The sequence below is a fragment of the Scyliorhinus torazame genome, chromosome 9 (assembly GCF_047496885.1).
Source record: "Scyliorhinus torazame isolate Kashiwa2021f chromosome 9, sScyTor2.1, whole genome shotgun sequence".
NCBI classification, from domain to species: domain Eukaryota; kingdom Metazoa; phylum Chordata; class Chondrichthyes; order Carcharhiniformes; family Scyliorhinidae; genus Scyliorhinus; species Scyliorhinus torazame.
This window is the reverse complement of record NC_092715.1, coordinates 31,018,048-31,035,650: the sequence shown is the minus strand read 5'-3', so window position 1 is coordinate 31,035,650 and position 17,603 is coordinate 31,018,048. Positions and strand designations below refer to the sequence as shown.

The 17,603-nt window shown below is 46.4% G+C and overlaps 1 protein-coding gene across 1 annotated transcript in view; it reads right to left on the bottom strand.

The window, feature by feature from the left end:
* Positions 1–17,603, bottom strand: part of galntl6 (polypeptide N-acetylgalactosaminyltransferase like 6) — a 1,697,721-nt gene that overhangs the window by 1,654,613 nt on the left and 25,505 nt on the right. The gene's annotated exons all lie outside the window — the stretch shown is intronic.

Here is a 17,603-nt window from a genome sequence, read left to right as displayed (position 1 = left end):
TTTGGAGTTGCACTCATCCAGGCAAGTGGAGAGTATTCCATTACACTCCTGACTTGTGCCTTGTAGATTGCAGACATGCAATGGGTAGTCAAAAGGTGAGTTACTCTGCACAGGATTCCCAGTCTCTGCCCTGTTCTTGAAGGGGCCTGTTATTGAATCTACATCCCCTCACCCCTTTCAGGCAACACACTCCAGATCATAACAACTCGCTGCATAAAGCTAATCTCTCCATTCATTCGCTGGTTCTTTTGCCAAGGTCATAAAGCCAAAATAGCTTATTATCAATCTTCGAGTTGCTTTCTTCAGAAAGGATTTGCTGGTGTTGAGCACGAAAAATGAAACGTTATTAATAGACCAGACAAGAGATCAAGACATAAAATTGATCGGGTATCGATTCTCTGAAACATAATTAATCGTTCTTGTTCTGACTGTTTCTGTACTTTCGATGTCCCAATGTTTCTTGACTGAATCAAGATCATCTTCAAGTGAAGCAAAGTTGGAGGGTTGGGATAATTGGATAGGGCATGCAGACATTTTATCCCTGTCTTACCGGCCACCATGTTTGCTACATTATAATAGTGACTCCACTTCAAAAGTAGTTCATTGGCTGTGAAGCCCACTGGGACATTTGGAGGCCATAGAAGGCACTACATAACTGCAAGGGCAGGATTTCCGACACCCCCCTGTTTTCTGGCAGCAGAGACAGCTCACCACTCACTGCCAGCGGATCTTCCGGTGAGGCAGGCCTGGGACTGCAAGGGCTTCTGTATGTGAAGGTGTCCTTGGTGGTGTTCATGAAGTTGAAAACTGGCGAGGAGCCAGTAACTGCCAGTAAGGACACCTCGAGTGGAGGGGATAACTCACCGGCGGATTAGTTGGAGCCATAGGTGAGACATTTCCTGCCCACAACCCCGTCATTGGGGCACAAAGCTTTCCATTTCAAAGCCACTCCCAGCCTGCTGCAGGAGGGCTGTCTCCATTGAGTTGCAAACACCCCCCCCCCCTCCCCCCCACCCCGCCACACTCCCCGGCCAATTGAAACTTTACCTTCTTGACTTGACTTTCCCAGAGGCCGGAATGTATCGGGGAGGTTTTCTGGCATGGCTCAAATCTATTTCACCGACCTCCCAGAAATCCCGCCCCATCCTCATCGCCGGCTCCAACCCCATTTTCCTCACGGCCATAAAAATCATGTTCCAAGGACAGATTGGCAGAGCGGGTGTGTCAGTTTAGTCCATTTGTAGCAGGTTCTGAGCAAAGCTAAAAAACACACGGCCCAGGAAGATTACAATCTGTTTTCCTTTTTGAGGGGAGGCCCAAATAGAGAATGAAGTGCTCTTCTGGCCTCCTATCCTCCCATAAGGCCCTTCCAAGGATAATTGTGACACAAGGCCTCACAGTTTGCCATTGGAATTGGTGGGAATGTTAATGTCCCCGTACCGGTACAAACCCCGCACTCTGACATGACATCCATTTTGGTCACAGCTTGAAAATCATCTCTTCCACCCCTCACATTGGCAAATTATTCATTTGAAAGCGGCCCCCCGGCGATTCTCCGGACCTCGACAGGCCGAGTGGCCGCCGAGTTCTGACGAGTCCCGCCGGCGTGGGTTACTCAGGTCCCACACGGCGGGACCTGGAAGGTGTGTCTGCAGGGGCCGTCCTGGAGGCTAGGCGGGGGGATCCGACCCCGGGGGAGGGGGGGTGCCCCTACAGTGGCCTGGTCCACGATCAGGGCCTACCGATCGGCGTGCTGGCTGGATCCCGTGGGGGCCTATGTCCCTCCGCGCTGGTCCCCTGTAGGGCTGCGCCATATTGCCCGGGGCCGGCGCGGCGAAGGGAACCCCCGCGCATGCGCGGAATCATGCCAGCCAGAGCGCGCATGCGCGGAATCACTCCGGCCGCAGCGCGCATGCGCGAACTCGCACCGGCCGATCCGACCAAAGTGCTCCCTTCACCAATGGAGCTGCGGGGACAACTCCGGCGCCGACCTAGCCCCCTAGGAAGGGAAGCAATCCTCAATATCGGGGACCGTTGACGCCGGAGTGGTAGGCGCCACTTTTCACGCCGGCGACGGAACTTGGCAGTGGGATTGGAGAATCCCGGCCCATATTTGTAAGCAAATCTGAAAGAACTTGGCATTGAGCGCCAACATTAACGTTAAGGCTAGTGGATGAAATTAAGATGACAATAGCGCCTTCTTAATTGGAGAGGGTAAAGAGACAAGCTCGGTCTGGGCGCGGACATGATACTTGCTTTCGCACTGTCCTTCTGCCCAATCTCTAGTATAGTGTGCACTCAACATACACCCCGGTAACATATGCTATGTGGAAAACGTCAGGGGAGGCACAGAAGATAAGTGGATAATAATCACAGTACTTCCATAGTCAGCGTATCAGAGGAAGGGTGAAGAAGTTACTTGCAAGGAAGGTGGCAGCAAGACTGTTGCCATGACAGCGGCCTGCAGGAGTGAAGTCCCCAAAAGCCTGCCATTGTGCATCGCAGCCGGCAAATAAATAATAGGACAGGTTTTTTTTCAGAAACACCTCCACCACTAATTTCACATTTGTTAATTTCTTTAATAAGCAAAAGAAGCAGACTTGTTTTTTGATCTAGAAGTTCAAAGGAGTTTGTGGCAACAAGTGATTGATGAGAAATTGTTTTAAAAAGGTGTTTGACTGTTCACAGGCAGGCCTGTTATCTTCTTGCTACGTGTTTTGTGTGGGTTTGTTTGAGCTCCACTTGAATATGCAGATATTTGTATTGCAGGGGCTGTGGCTTTTGTGTTTGTGAATGACATTATTGTGAAGTTGTCTTCAAAGGAATTCAATATCTTAAGGGCACACGGAAAGGAAAATGAAAGGAAAAGGGAGACAACCCATGACATTGGAACCTATGAAGAGACGTGTGCAGCGAGATTACAACTGGCGCGAATCCACCATTAATGGACTGGTGCCAAAGTGCTCCCTTCACCAATGGAATGCCAACGTGAATGGGGCGAGTGCCTGAATCCAAAACGCACAAGGAGGAAGGTGGGTTGATGCTTACTGAGTGACTATAGCAGAACTGCATTGACCCTAATGTTTGAGTGTGACCTAGAATTTAGACTGCAAGTGCTACCAGAGATGCCGATATCAATTTACACCCACTTATGCTCTCAATCCCAGAAGAATATGCCCCAATTTAAAATGGGCGTGAATCAGCATCAACAAGCCTGGCCAAGAGAATCGCTGAAGATTTCAATCAGTACAGTGGAGAAGGTAGTCAAGAAGGCATACGTCATGCTTGCCTTCATTGGCCGGGGCATTGAGTATAAGAATTGGCAAGTCATGTTGCAGCTGTATAGAACCTTAGTTAGGCCACACTTGGAGTATAGTGTTCAATTCTGGTCGCCACACTACCAGAAGGATGTGGAGGCTTTAGAGAGGGTGCAGAAGAGATTTACCAGAATGTTGCCTGGTATGGAGGGCATTAGCTATGAGAAGCGGTTGAATAAACTCGGTTTGTTCTCACTGGAACGAAGGAGGTTGAGGGGAGACCTGATAGAGGTATACAAAATTATGAGGGGCATAGACAGAGTGGATAGTCAGAGGCTTTTCCCCAGGGTAGAGGGGTCAATTACTAGGGGGCATAGGTTTAAGGTGAGAGGGGCAAGGTTCAGAGTAGATGTACGAGGCAAGTTTTTTACGCAGAGGGTAGTGGGTGCCTGGAACTCGCTACCGGAGGAGGTGGTAGAAGCAGGGACGATAGTGACATTTAAGGGGCATCTTGACAAATACATGAATAGGATGGGAATAGAAGGATACAGACCCAGGAAGTGTAGAAGATTGTAGTTTAGTCGGGCAGCATGGTCGGCACGGGCTTGGAGGGCCGAAGGGCCTGTTCTTGTGCTGTACATTTCTTTGTTCTTTGTTCTTTGTTCTACAATTCTTCTTTGAGCCATAAGATCGACGCTTCAGCTCCTTACACCATCATTAGATAACTCTGATTGGGCAAACCTCTCAACATTTTGAGGGGTTCACATTTGCAACGTGTACTAAAAGGAACCCTAAATGTTGAGATAGTCTCAGAGAAGATCATTTTTTCTTTTTTTTAAATTCTCAAAAGATAATAACTAAAAATCCAGATTAATGACCTCTTTCCCTCAGGCCTGATGTTGAGAGACTCGCCAAAACAAATGCATTGGGAGGATTCATGTGTTTAGGAGAACACAAAAACTTAAGAAACCGGAGCAGGAGAAGACCATTCAGCCCATCGAGCCTGCTCCGCCATTCAATACGATCACACCTAATCCTGGAGCGTCAACCCTATTTTGCCGCCTGCTCTCCATATCGCTTAATTCCCCGAGAGACCAAAACATCTGCCTATTCCAGGCTTAAATGTATTCAAAGGTGGATAATTCTAAAGATTCACAGAAGGAGCGTTCAACGCGGTTCAACGGGTCTGGTGTTCAGCTCAGACATCTTTCCACTACTTCCCCCACTATTCCTCAAAAGGGTAAGAAATGCAGTATCCAGGTGTGGTGATATGCTAACAGCGACAAAGACTTCACACTTCCTTACATGATATTCTATCTACCATCCTGTTTTCCACTCACTTAATCTTTCTATATCTCTGTGCTGCCTCTGTGTCCTCCCCACAGCTTAGCTTTCCACCCAGTTTGGTGTTATCAGTGCATTTTGGTAATTTATTATCTGTCTCTTCATCTAAATCACTAATGTTGAATGTAAGTAGCTGAGACCCCAGCATTGATCCTTGCAGAACACCACTATTCACTGCCTGCCAACTTGAACAGGCCCTCTTTATGCCCACTCTCTGCTTTCTGACTGTTCACCAACTCGCTACTCATGTTAAAACATTACCCCCAATTCAATGAGCCCTTATCTCACCTATTAAACTTTTGTGTGGCACCATATTGAATGTGTTTTGGAAATCTAGGTGTACTACATCGACTACTTCCCCTTTATCTACCTGACAGTTACTTCCTCAAAAAGCTAAGAAATTTGTCAAACAGGAATTCCTCTCAGTAAAACAATATTGGCCTGTTTGAATCACAATGTGCTTCTCTAAGTGCGTCATTAAGGCTTCCTTAATTATAAATTCCAGCATTTTCCCAATCGCTGACGTGAGGCTAACTGTCGTTCACTGTCCCTCCTTTCTTGAAAAGTGGTGTAACATTTAGCAACTTCCAATCCAGTGAAACCATTCCTGAATCTATCGAATTTTGGAAAATCGTAGCCAACATTCTCACTATCTCTTTTAAAATCCTAGGGTGTTGGCGATCAGGTCCCTGGGATTTATTGGACTTTAGTCCTTGACGTTTCACCATTACATTTTCTCTGCTGTGGAGATGCCGGCGTTGGACTGGGGTGAGCACAGTAAGATGTCTTACTGCACCAGGTTAAAGTCCAACAAGTTTGTTTCAAACACTAGCTTTCAGAGCACTGCTCCTTCCTCAAGTGAATGAAGAGGTATGGTCCAGAAACATATATATAGATAAATTCAAAGATGCAAGACAATGCTTAAAATGCGAGCATTTGCAGGTAATTAAGTCTTTACAGATCCAGTGATAGGGGTAACCCCAGGTTAAAGAGGTGTGAATTGTCTCAAGCCAGGACAGTTGGTGGGATTTCGCAAGCCCAGGCCAGATGGTGGGGGATGAATGTAATGCGACATGAATCCCAGGCCCCGTTGAGGCCGCAGAAACTTATAGCCAAGATGAGTGCGGCCTCAACCGGGACCTGGGATTCATCGGCGCAAAACCTTCACCGATTCTGCTACCGGTGAGGGGCTAGCACCGGCGTCGCGTGAAAAACCCGCGGAACGTGTGGAAAATGGTTGGAGAATCGGCAGATCCCGCGCTGCCCATGCGCGGGGCTGACGAGCTGCAGCCGTGCGTACGCCTACACCCCTCACTCACGCAGGGATCGCGCTGGAAAAGGTGGACCGTGTACAGCCCACCTCCTGGCCAGCCCCCACCACTCCCCCCAGCCCTGGTGGAAGCCCTCTGGCCAGCGGCACAGATCCCGGCCGAGTGTGGCGATGCTGGACAGCATCTGCACGCGCTGCCTCTCTCCGTACCACTGGCACACCAGTCTCCCGACCGCTCGGACCACATGTGGCCTGCATTGTCGGGAACTCAGCCCATTAAAGACGGAGCATCGTGGGTGAGCCAGCTAAGCACACACCATCGGGGTTGAGACTGCGCGCGACGCTCGTCCCAACGGTGCCGATTTGGAAGGGAAGAACATCACAACCTAGCGTCAAACCGGCACCTGCACCTCCAGTGTCGGGAGCCATTCTCCACTCAATCACCGTTCCCGACTTCGGCATCGGGCTACGGAGAATCCTGCCCACTATATTTGTTCAATGCCTCTTGTACTTCTTCATTCGCCATGATCATTTCTCCTACCTCTGCTCCTAATGGGCCAACATTTACTTCAGCCAACATTTATTTCAGCTCTTACAATCTGTTTGTTCTGCCCCTGGCGAGTTTACTCTCATATTCTAGCTTTTCCCTTTTTATCAACTGGGAGCCAGGGTTTGGTTAGGTTTCTGGGTGGTGATTCATGGACAGTCATAAAAGATCAAGGAGGATTAGGCATGCGATGGTTACGCTATTCATTTCAGTAATGGCGCCATTACGGGGGAATCTCTGAGGTTCACATTTCTCTTTCCTGAATTGTCAAATGCCGTCATATCTGTGATTCCAATGTGTCTTCATTTTGCCTCAGTCGTGGCTTCCCATCTAACATGGTTGACAGAACCCTCTGCAATGTCCTTCCCATTTCTTGCAGGTCTCTTCTCACTCCCTTCCCTCCCTCCCAGAACAAGGAGAGGGTTCCTCATATCTCACCTTCCACTGTGCCAGCCTCCATGTTCAATGGATCGTTCTCCGCCTTTTGTACCACCTCCAGCGTGTGGCTATCGTCAAAACTCACTTTCCCCTTCCATCCTCTCTCAATATTCTAAAGAATCCATTAGCTCTGCACCACCTTGTTTCGCTCCTCAGTTATCTTCAGTAACCCCCCTCCCCTCCCCACGGCACTATCCTGCTCATGCACATGAGATTCAGTGCCTGTCCATTCATAGAAACGAGAAGCAGGAGTAGGCCATTCGAGCCTGACTTGCCATTCATTATGATCATGGCTGATCCTCGATCTCCGTGCCATATTCCCGTTTCCTTCTCACACCTCTGGATGCCAGTAAAATCTAAAGAATTTCTTTTGCTTTCTTGAAAGCATTCAGTGACTTTGCCACCATAGTCTTCTGTGGTAGATAGTTCCATAGGTTCACTTTGAGTGAAAACATTTTTCCTCATCTCAGTCCTTTCTGTCTTTTCCCTTCCCTCAGTCAAGGGTCCCAAAACACTCCTTCCAATTGATACCACGATTTCAATCTACTATACTGTATTTGCTGTTCAGAAGGCAGTCGCCTCTACACAGGGGAGGCTTTGTGCGATTTGACGACCACTTTATGGAACACCTCCCTTCAGTCTGCAAGAGTGACCCCAAGCTTCTGGACTCCTGTCACGTTAATTCACCAACCCGTACTCACTCTGACCTCGCCAGCCTCAGACTGATCCAGTGAAGCTCAACTTAATCTCAAGCAACATTACCTCATTTTTTGATTAGGCACCTCCAAAGTCTTTTGGACTCAACACTGAATTCAGCAATTTCAGAACGTTAACCTGATAATGGTTCTGATGTTTCCATTTTCACCTCCTCGGGAGTCATCTTTTCTTTCTTTACTTGTCCCATTCCCATCTCCTGCCTTGCACCATCATTCTTTCTGTGATAGAATCATAGAATCTCTACAGTACAGAAGGGGGCCATTTGACCCATCAGGTCTGCAGTGACCCTCCAAAGGGTAGCTAGGCCCCAACTCTATCTCCATAACCCAGTAACCCCACCTAACCATTTTGGACACAAAGGGACAATTTAGCATGGCCAATCCACCTAACCTTCACATCTTTGGACTGTGGGAGGAAACCGGAGCACCCGGAGAAAAGCCACGCAGCCATGGAGAGAAAGTGCAAACTCCACACAGACAGTCACCCAAGGTCAGAAATGAACCTAGGTCCCTGGCGCTGTGAGTCAGCAGTGCTAACCGCTGTGCCGCCTTGCCAGTTAATCTCTCCTGCCTTCCACCCTATCGCAGACAGTCCCTTCTGATCTTTCCCACCTCGCTCTTCCTTTCCCTGTACTCACTTAACGCCGGTTCGGGTACATAGAGGGGGAATTCAGAATGTCCAATTCACCTAACAAGCACGTCTTTCGGGACTTGTGGGAGCACCCGGAGGAAACCAACGCAGACATGGGGAGGAAGTGCAGACTCCGCACAGACAGTGACCCAAGCGAGAATCAAACCCGAATCCCTGGCGCTGTGAAGCAACAGTGCTAACCGCTGTGCTACCATGCCACCCATATACTTATATACTTCAATCTTCTAAACTCCAGCGGAAACAAGCCCAGCCTTTCCAATCTACCCTCATAAGACAAGATGTGGAGATGCCGGCGTTGGACTGGGGTGAGCACAGTACGAAGTCTTACAACACCAGGTTAAAGTCCAACAGGTTTGTTTCGATGTCACTAGCTTTCGGAGCGCTGCTCCTTCCTCAGGTGTCCTTCACCTGAGGAAGGAGCAGCGCTCCGAAAGCTAGTGACATCGAAACAAACCTGTTGGACTTTAACCTGGTGTTGTAAGACTTCGTACTGTGCTCATAAGACAAGCCGCTCATTCCATGTATTAATCTAGCAAACCCCCTCTGAACTGTTTCCAACAGATTGACATCCCTCCTTAAATAGGGAGGCCAAAATGGCACATAATGGCCGGAATTCTCTGGCAGTTGGGATTCTCTTTTCCCACCATCAGCGCACCCCTGCTAGCCGGTTTACCAGCGGCGCGTCTGGCTTCAATGGGAAATCCCATTGACAAGCAGCGGGAAGATAGCATCCCCCCACCAGCGAACGGCGCGCCACCTAGAAACACGCGGCTGGCGGATCGGAGAATCCCGCCCAATATTGGAGAGTCGGTCTCACCAATGCCCTGTGTAAATAAAGCATAACATCAAGTTCCACTTCAGAACTTGATAACCATGGAAAGTGCATTCATAATGTGGCCAAACAGGCGGAGTATCAGTCTGTTCATCCCTGCCTGATAGCAAGCAGTGGGAGTGGCAGTGTTTCCTGGTCAGCCGTACCACGGAAGGCAACGGCAAGCCATTGCAGTACTTTGCCAAGGATAATCATGGACAAGTCCCTACTCATCAAAAAATGACAAATGTGCCACTTATTACATTAGGAATTTTGAACACCATTTCAGTTACTGAATCCGATTGTTAAGTATTCCTACAGCACATCACTGCAAGATTATTATCCCAGTGATACCATTTTTTCCTATTTATCTCTTGAGATTCATCACAAAGCTTCCTTTCTCAAGCTGAACTGACACCTACTGAGCTTCTTTTACAAGTTACATAACTTACAAAAACCTCCTACTCCAGTGAACTGAAACATAGTACTACGAGCAGACAGATGGAGGCATGTTTCTTCACTGCACGTTTCGAAAAGTAATGTCTGTCCCTCATTTCTCCGCACCAATTTTTTATTTCGAAAATTTGTTGTTCACTGAAAGGGCACAATTTTTTTGTCATCTCAAAATTATATTTCCGGTCTAGGAGAACAAGCTGACACAAGTGTGTGAAATCAGGACAAGTTTACGATGGACAAATCTGTTGGTTTGCCCGCTTTTAGTTTTACAATGTGGGCAGCTTGCAATTATAGAGCAGTAATGAGAACTTGCATTTAAAAATCAGCTTTACAGTAGTCAAACAGCCCAGGATGCTTCGCGCAGCATTATCAATCAAAGTTGTCAGGACGTGTGCCAAAAAGTTTGCTTAAAGAGTTAAGTTTCAGCAGCATCCAAAACGGGAAAAAGAGAGAGCGAGCAAGAGAGAGAGAGAGAGCGAGAGAGAGAGAGAGAGAGAAAGAGAGAGAGCCGTGAGGAGATTCAAGGAGGCTTAGGACCGAGGCCACTGAAGGCAGAGCCACTAGTAGCGGGGCAAAGGAAAGCTGGGGTATACAAGGGATCAGCAATGAAGGGTCCGTTTCTGAACGCCATCCTGTCTCAGCCATGGCTACGTGACAGCACTCTCGCTGCCGAGTCAGAAGGTCGTGGATTCAAAACCCACACCAAACATTTAGCCTAAAATCCAGGTTAAAGGTCCAGTCCATTCCTCAGTGAGTGCAGCACCTTTGGAGTTTCTGTCTCTCAGTAGAGACGTTAAACCGAGGTACACTCTGTCCTGCATTGTGAATGTAAAAAACCCTGCAGAAATATTTTGAATAACAGTGTACCAAAGCCTATACTTACGACTCAACCAATATCACTGAAAACAGATTATTGGGCCATTATCAAATGGATGTTTGTGGGAGTTTGCTATGTGCAAATTGGCAACTTTCCAACATTACAAGTCTGTATAACAAAAGTACTTCACTGGCTGTGACACACTTTGGTAGATCCTGAGTTTGTGAAGGTGCTATGTAAATGCAAGTCTTTCATTTACTACCAAGCAAGCCCTGTTGTATAGTCATTACAGCACGACATTTTGCCATGAAGTTTGTTTGAATTGTATCACCTCTGAGGTCCTTGACAAGTGAAGAATGTTTAAGTAGATAACTTGGCCAGAAATAGTGAAAGATAATCAAAGTTATCTATTGAAACACTTAAAGATTTCTATAGGACAGTTTACAATTACAGATGCTTCAGTCCACAGCGTTTTTGAAGCACAAAAGGAAGCTATTCAGCTGATTGAGTCCACACACAGATCTTGGCTTCACAAGAAGATGGATTTAGTAGAAAAAAAGGTAGGTTATGGTGAATGTCTATAAGCTCTGGTTAAACCACAACTAGAGTACTGCATCCAGTTCCGGTTACTAGGTCATACATGCCCTCAATTAACCCTCCCACCAACCTCTTAAACTGCGTCCCCCCCAGTGAAGATGAAACACTGGATGACTCTTGATCATTGACAAAGTGATGGCAAGTGTCATCAACAGTGGTATCAAGCGCCACTTACTCGGCAATAAACTGCTCACTGACACTCAGTTTGGGTTCTGCCGTGACCAATCAGCTCCTGACCCCATTAGAGCCTCGGTCAAAACATGGACAAAAATCTCTGAAATAAAGAAGTGAGGTGACAGTCTTTGACATCAAGGCAGCCTTTGAACGAATGTGGAATCAAGCATTCTGTCAAAAAAGGAGTCAAAGGCAGGCGGGGGGAACCCTCAGCTGACTGGAGTCATAGCTGGCACAAAGGAGGATGGTTGTGGTGGTGGAGGTCAATTATTTCAGTCCCAGGACAAGGCAGCGTCCTCGGCCTAACCAACTTCAGCTACTTCAGCAAAGACCTTCCTTCCACCCATAATAAGGTTGGAAGTGGGGATGTTCGCTGATGATTGCACAGTGTTCATTACCATTCACAGTTCCTCAGATACTGAAGGCATGTGCCCATATGCAGTAAGACAAGGACAACATTCAGGCTTGGGCAAGATAAGTGGCAAGAAACATTCACGGCATACAAGTGCCAGGCAATGATCATCTCTAACGAGAGAATCCAAGCATCTTCCTTGACATTCAATGGCATTACTGTTGCTGAAGTCCCCACCATTAATATCTTGGGGATTACCACTAACCAGAAGCTGAACTTGACCAACCATGTAAATACTGTGGCTGCAAGAGCAGGTCAAAGGCTGGTAATTCTGTGCTCAGGAACTCACCTTACTGCCCAAATCCTGCCCACCACCTGACTGCCCAAAGCCTGCCCACCATCGACAAGGCTGGAGTGTGATGGAATACTCTCCACTAGTCTGGATGAATGCAGCTCCAACAACAGTCAAGAAGCTCAGCTGCATCCAAGGCAAAGCAACCTGTTTGATTGATCTATCCACCACCTTCACCATCCAGTCCCTCCACCACAGACACACAGGTGACAGCAATGTGCGCCATGTACAAGATGCACTGCGGCAACTCACCAAGGCTTCTTAGGCAGCACCTTCGAAACCCACGACCTTTAGCACTCAGAAGGAAAAGGGCAGCTGATACATGGGAACGTCACCACCTGGAAGTTTCCACCCAGCCACACGCCACCCCGACTTGGAAATATATCGGCCGTTCCTTCACTGTCACTGGCTCAAAATCCTAGAACTCCCTCTCGAACAGCACTGTGGGTGTACCTACACCACATGGACTGCAGCGGTTCAAGAAGGAAGCTCACCATCACCTTCTCCGGGGCAATTAGGGATGGGCAACAAATGTTGGCCTAGCCAGCGAAGCCCACATCCCAGGAAAGATTAAAAAAGAAAACTCCGTTTCTATTCAATAACTGCGAAGACTGCAATGTTCATAACCCTGCTTTGGAGAGTGGTCGTTGATCATTCATCAGAAGTATCAGTGGAGGAAAGTTACAGATCAAGAGGAACATTGGAACTAGGAGCAGAAGTGGGCAACTCAGCCCTTTGAGCCTGCTGTGCCATCCAATCAGATCATGGCTGATCTCTTCCTGGTCTCAAATCTACCTCCCACCTGTTCCCCATATCCCTTTAACCTGTTTTGTTTTAATCAAACAAGTGTACTGCACTAAAGGAAGACAAAGAAGTTACAATTTGGCAATGTATAATTTACTGGCATTCTACCAAAAGATTCTTACCAATACATTATATTCTAATCCTTTCAATTAGGACAATGGCGTTGTATCGCAGCTGGATGGACCCAAACCGTTAACTGATTTGCTCTTTGTAAACCTGGTGAACATTTCCAGAATTTCTATTTTTGTTTCAGATTTTCAGCGTCCGCTGTGTTTTTTTGCTGTCTCTGTTGTTGTTACTTGGATGCCGCTGTTCAGCACTGGTCATCAATGAGTGCTTCACCGTTTCAGGTTGGTATTGACCATTTCCTTATTTAGCACTCATGTGCTATAGGTCTTAAACTCGATTCATGAGGCAGGATTACCTCAGGTTTGGGGCGCACCAGAGGCCGGCTTGGGCTGAAGCGAATGTCCAATCTGCTCCCACCCGCGATCGCGTTGCTAATGCGGTATTATGCTGGCAGGCCAATTAGCGGCCATCCAGCGTGAGGCGCGCTCCGTGAAAGGTCGCCATGGAAGGCGGGCGCCGAGAAGGGGGGAATGGCGCGGGCTGGGACTTCCAATGTGCTCCAGCAGGGGGACGGCGGCTGCAGAGCTGCCCGAGGGAGCTGCTGACCTGTGAAAAAAATAAATATCAGTAAACAGACCATGTTTAGGCTGCACAATCGTTCACAGTCCTCAGATCGAGGTTGCGGCTTAAACGTAAAGGCCGCCTTGCCAATTGTCAGACGGGCAATGAGAAATCAATGTCAATTGCTGCTTCGTTAATTTAAATTGGCTCCTTCATTGGCAGCAGGCGAGCTCCGTCATGCGCGCATGCCCGCTGAGCGAAATATCGCACAAGGGCAAAGTGATGTCGGGATACGCGCCCCACGTGATTTTACACCCTTTCTGGCCTGCCGCCCGCCTGCCTGAGTAATGTAAGATTCTGGTCCTGGTCTTTAATATGATTACAACACTGGATCGTATGAAAATCTAATTTATTGCTGGAAATTAGAAGAATAAACTTGGCAAGTTATAGTTAGTTGTGCAGTGTTTTGTAACACCCCTGTGAACATTTTATTACATGAGAGGTGCTACAGAAATACAAGCTGCTGTTCTTGTAGCCAGCTCAATTACCTACCAAGGTGAAACGAAAGCAAAATCTATTTCTGTAAATTTTTCTAGTTCGCAAAATGTAACTGCAAAGGTGTGACAGTGTAATTCATTACTATTCCAATGCTCTATATTTTATGTATTGTTTTATGATGGATGTCCCTGAGCATGTGGCTCTGCAAACATGGTTCATTGAAACACAACCCAGCTTGGAACAAAATAGGCTCGAAAACAAATAAACTCTCTTGTGCCTTTTTCGAAACAAAGGAAAGAACCGAACAACAGTATTTTGTGCCAGTTTCCTATATCCAAGACTGTCTATGTTCACTTTGGACAATTCTGGTCACCACACTCCCAGAAAGGATGCGGAGGCTTAGGAAAGGGTGCAGAGGAGGTTTACCAGGATGCTGCCTGGTCTGGAGACTGTTTTCATTCGAACGGCGGAGGTTAAGGGGCGACCTGATAGAGGTCTACAAGATTATGAGGGGCATGGATAGAGTGGATGGGCAGCCACTCTTCCCCAGGGTGGAGGGGTCAGTCACCAGGGGGTATAGGTTTAAGGTCCGTGGGGCAAAGTTTAGAGGAGATGTGCGAGGCAGGTTCTTTACACAAGAGGGTGGTGAGTGTCTGGAACGCGTCGACAGAAGAAGTTGTGGAAGCAGCGTTAAAAAGGCATCTCGATAAATACAGGGATAGGATGGGTATAGAGGGATATGGCATGAAGAAGTGCTGAGGGTTTTGGCCAAGGGTTGTATCATGACCGGTACAGGCTTGGGGGGCTGAAGGGCCTGTTCCTGTGCTGTTTTGTTCTTTGTCACAGGCTTTGTACTTTGCAAGCTGTTGAAAAATGTTGGTTTTAATTTGATGTTTTTATGGGAATGGCACCAGTAAAACAGCGTTTATTGCTCTCCCTCGTTTCTCTGAGGGCACTAAGAGTCAACCACAATGAGTAGCACTGGAATCATGTCCTGTAATAATGCCCTCTAGGGGACATTTGTGTTATGCGCATATACATGCAAATCAGAATAAACCAGTTCAGCTTGGTACTCAAACTCCCATGTGTGTGCTCCTGTGCTTCTGTCCTGCAAAGATAGCACAGTCTTGAACCGTGGATGGGATGTGATAAATAGCCAAAAGGATGAATAGAGAAACCACTAGCTGCTCAATATTGTGCACAGTTTCTTTGCTGCTCATAGGTTGCCAGAGGAAATTGTGTCCAAAAATAGAGCTCAGTTTTGTTCAGAATAATTTGTAAACTGCAGAAGAATGAATTAAAGCATACCAGAGTCCCACTGTATCACCTTACTGGAATAGAGCAGTCGAGCGCACAGTACAAATTGTTGAGTGTGCTCTTGCTAAACAATTGGGTGATTCTCGCATTAGCTGTGACTAGCGGGGTACCGCAAGCGTCAATACTTGGGCCTTAGCTGTTCACAATATATATCAATGATTTAGATATGGGGACCAAAAGTAATATTTCCAAGCATGTGGACGACACGAAGCTAGACGGGAATGTGTGTTGTGAGGAAGATGCTGTGTGGCGTCACGGTAATTTGGACAGGCTTAGAAAATAGGCAAGACCATGGCAGATGGAATATCCCACCAGTGTCTTATACAAGTTCAACATAACCTCCTTGCTGGCATACACTATTTCCCTCATAATAAAATCCAGGATGCTGAATGCTTTGTTAATTGCTTTCTCAACCTGTTCTGTCAACTTCAATGACTTGTGCACAAACACACCCAGGTCCCTCTCCTTCTCCAAGAGTTGTAGCCTTTATTCTATACTGTCTCTCTACATTCTTCTTACCAAAATGACTCACTTCACATGGAACTTCACCTGCCACTTGTCTGCCCACAACGCGACCCTCCTCGCAGTTCACAAGTACTTCAAGTTTTGTATCATCTGCCAATTTTGAAAATCTCCCCATTACACCAAGGTCTAGGTCATTAATATATATCAGGAAAAATAAGGGTACCAACACTAACCCCTGGGAACTACACTACAAATCTTCCTCCAGCCTGAAAAAAACATACATTAACTACTACTCTCTTTTCTGTCACTTAGCCAATTTTATATCCCCGTTGCTCCTGTTCCTTTTATTGCATGAGCTGTAACTTTGCTCATGGGTCTGTGTGCGACACTGTGTCAAGCATCCTTTAGAAATCCACGTAGCTCACATCAACAACATTGCATTCATCAACCCTCTGTTAACTCATCACAAAACTCCAGTAAGTTAGTTAAGCAGAATTTGCCCATGACAAACATGTGCTGGTTTTCCTTAATTGATCTGCACTTGTCCATGACTATTAACTTTGCCCTGAATTATTGCTTCTGGAAATTTATCCAGCACCAAATTTAAACTGACAGGCCTACATTTGCTGATCTTTCTTCATCAATTCTTCCATCTTCTGGTGCCACCAAAGTCTAAGAAAGTCTGAAAAGATTTGGCCGCTGCCCCTGCAATTTTCACTCTCACTCCCTTCAGTATCCTTGGGTGCACGTCATCTAGTCCTAGTGTTTCATCAACTTTAAATATAGACAGCCTATCTAAATCCAACTCTTTATCTATTTAAGTCCTTCTAGTGTATCAATTACATTCTTTTTTTACTGTGGCCTGGGTTGAATCTTCGTTTTTGGTAAAGACAGAGGCAAAGTATTAATTTAATGCCTAGTTCCACGTGCAAATCTTCTTTTTGGCCCAGGATGAAGTGGAAAGGGTGAAGGTCAAAGGCAAAATCACTCCACATTGGAGAAAATCACTCGTCAGACTCAGGCCCATGTGTGTCAAAATTCTGTCCCAAGTTCTCAAAGATTGGGTCAGGAATGGATGTATCCTCTTAGGAATAGAAAACAAGGTTGGGTTGGATTTGTAAACAAATGAAAAATAATTAATGCATTTAAGCAGAGTAGAATTTGAACTTTGTGTAACGTCATCATAAAGGATGGAGGAGATTAATAGCGCCCTCTTGTGGCCACCTGGTAATGTATGTATATAAACAAACCAGAATAAATCAGTTCAGTTGGGTTCTGAAATTCCCACGTGTATGCACCAATGTTTCTGTCCTGCAAATATGTCACATGTCCCTTCTCTAGAGGACATTGGTGAGCTAGTTGGGATTTGCAACAATTTAACAGCTTTCATTTTATTGAACGCTATTTCACAAATTGGCATGTTTGAACCCATGACCTCGGAGAATCGTGGAATAGTCACAGTACAGAAGTAGGCCATTCGGTCTGCCATATCCGAGCTAACTCTGTGCAAGAGCAATTCAACTGGTCCCCCACAACACTCTCTCCGCCTTTTCCCTGTAGCAATGTAAATTCTTTACCTTCAGATATTTGCCCAATTCTCTTTTAAAAGCCAGGATTTAATCTGCCTCTACCACATTCTCAGGGAGTGAATTCCAGATCCTTACTGCATCAAAAGTTTCCCTTTCTCATTCACCTTAAACTATCATACTGTATCCATATTTTAGTAATTAAATAGTATTGTTTTCCTTTATAAATGGCATTTTCCGACAGCACTATACTACAGAGGCATATTTTAATCTGTAACACACGTATAAATCTATTGTTACTTGGACTAGAGATTGGTGTCAAAAATAACCACCATTAATTCACCATTACTTCTGCACAAATACTTTGACTTCAGAGGAAGGACAGACGTGAAGTTAATTGCAGATATCCCAAAGCCTCTATCCAAGTTACGCCTTCCACCATTAGATTCACAAAAATAGTATTATTCAGGGGTCATCAACCCAAACTGGTGTGCGAGAGGAGTTTGAGTGGCACTCATATCACTGGCCCAATTTATGGCACAGATGCTCCAAAGTCAATTACTTATCCTGAGAGGGTATG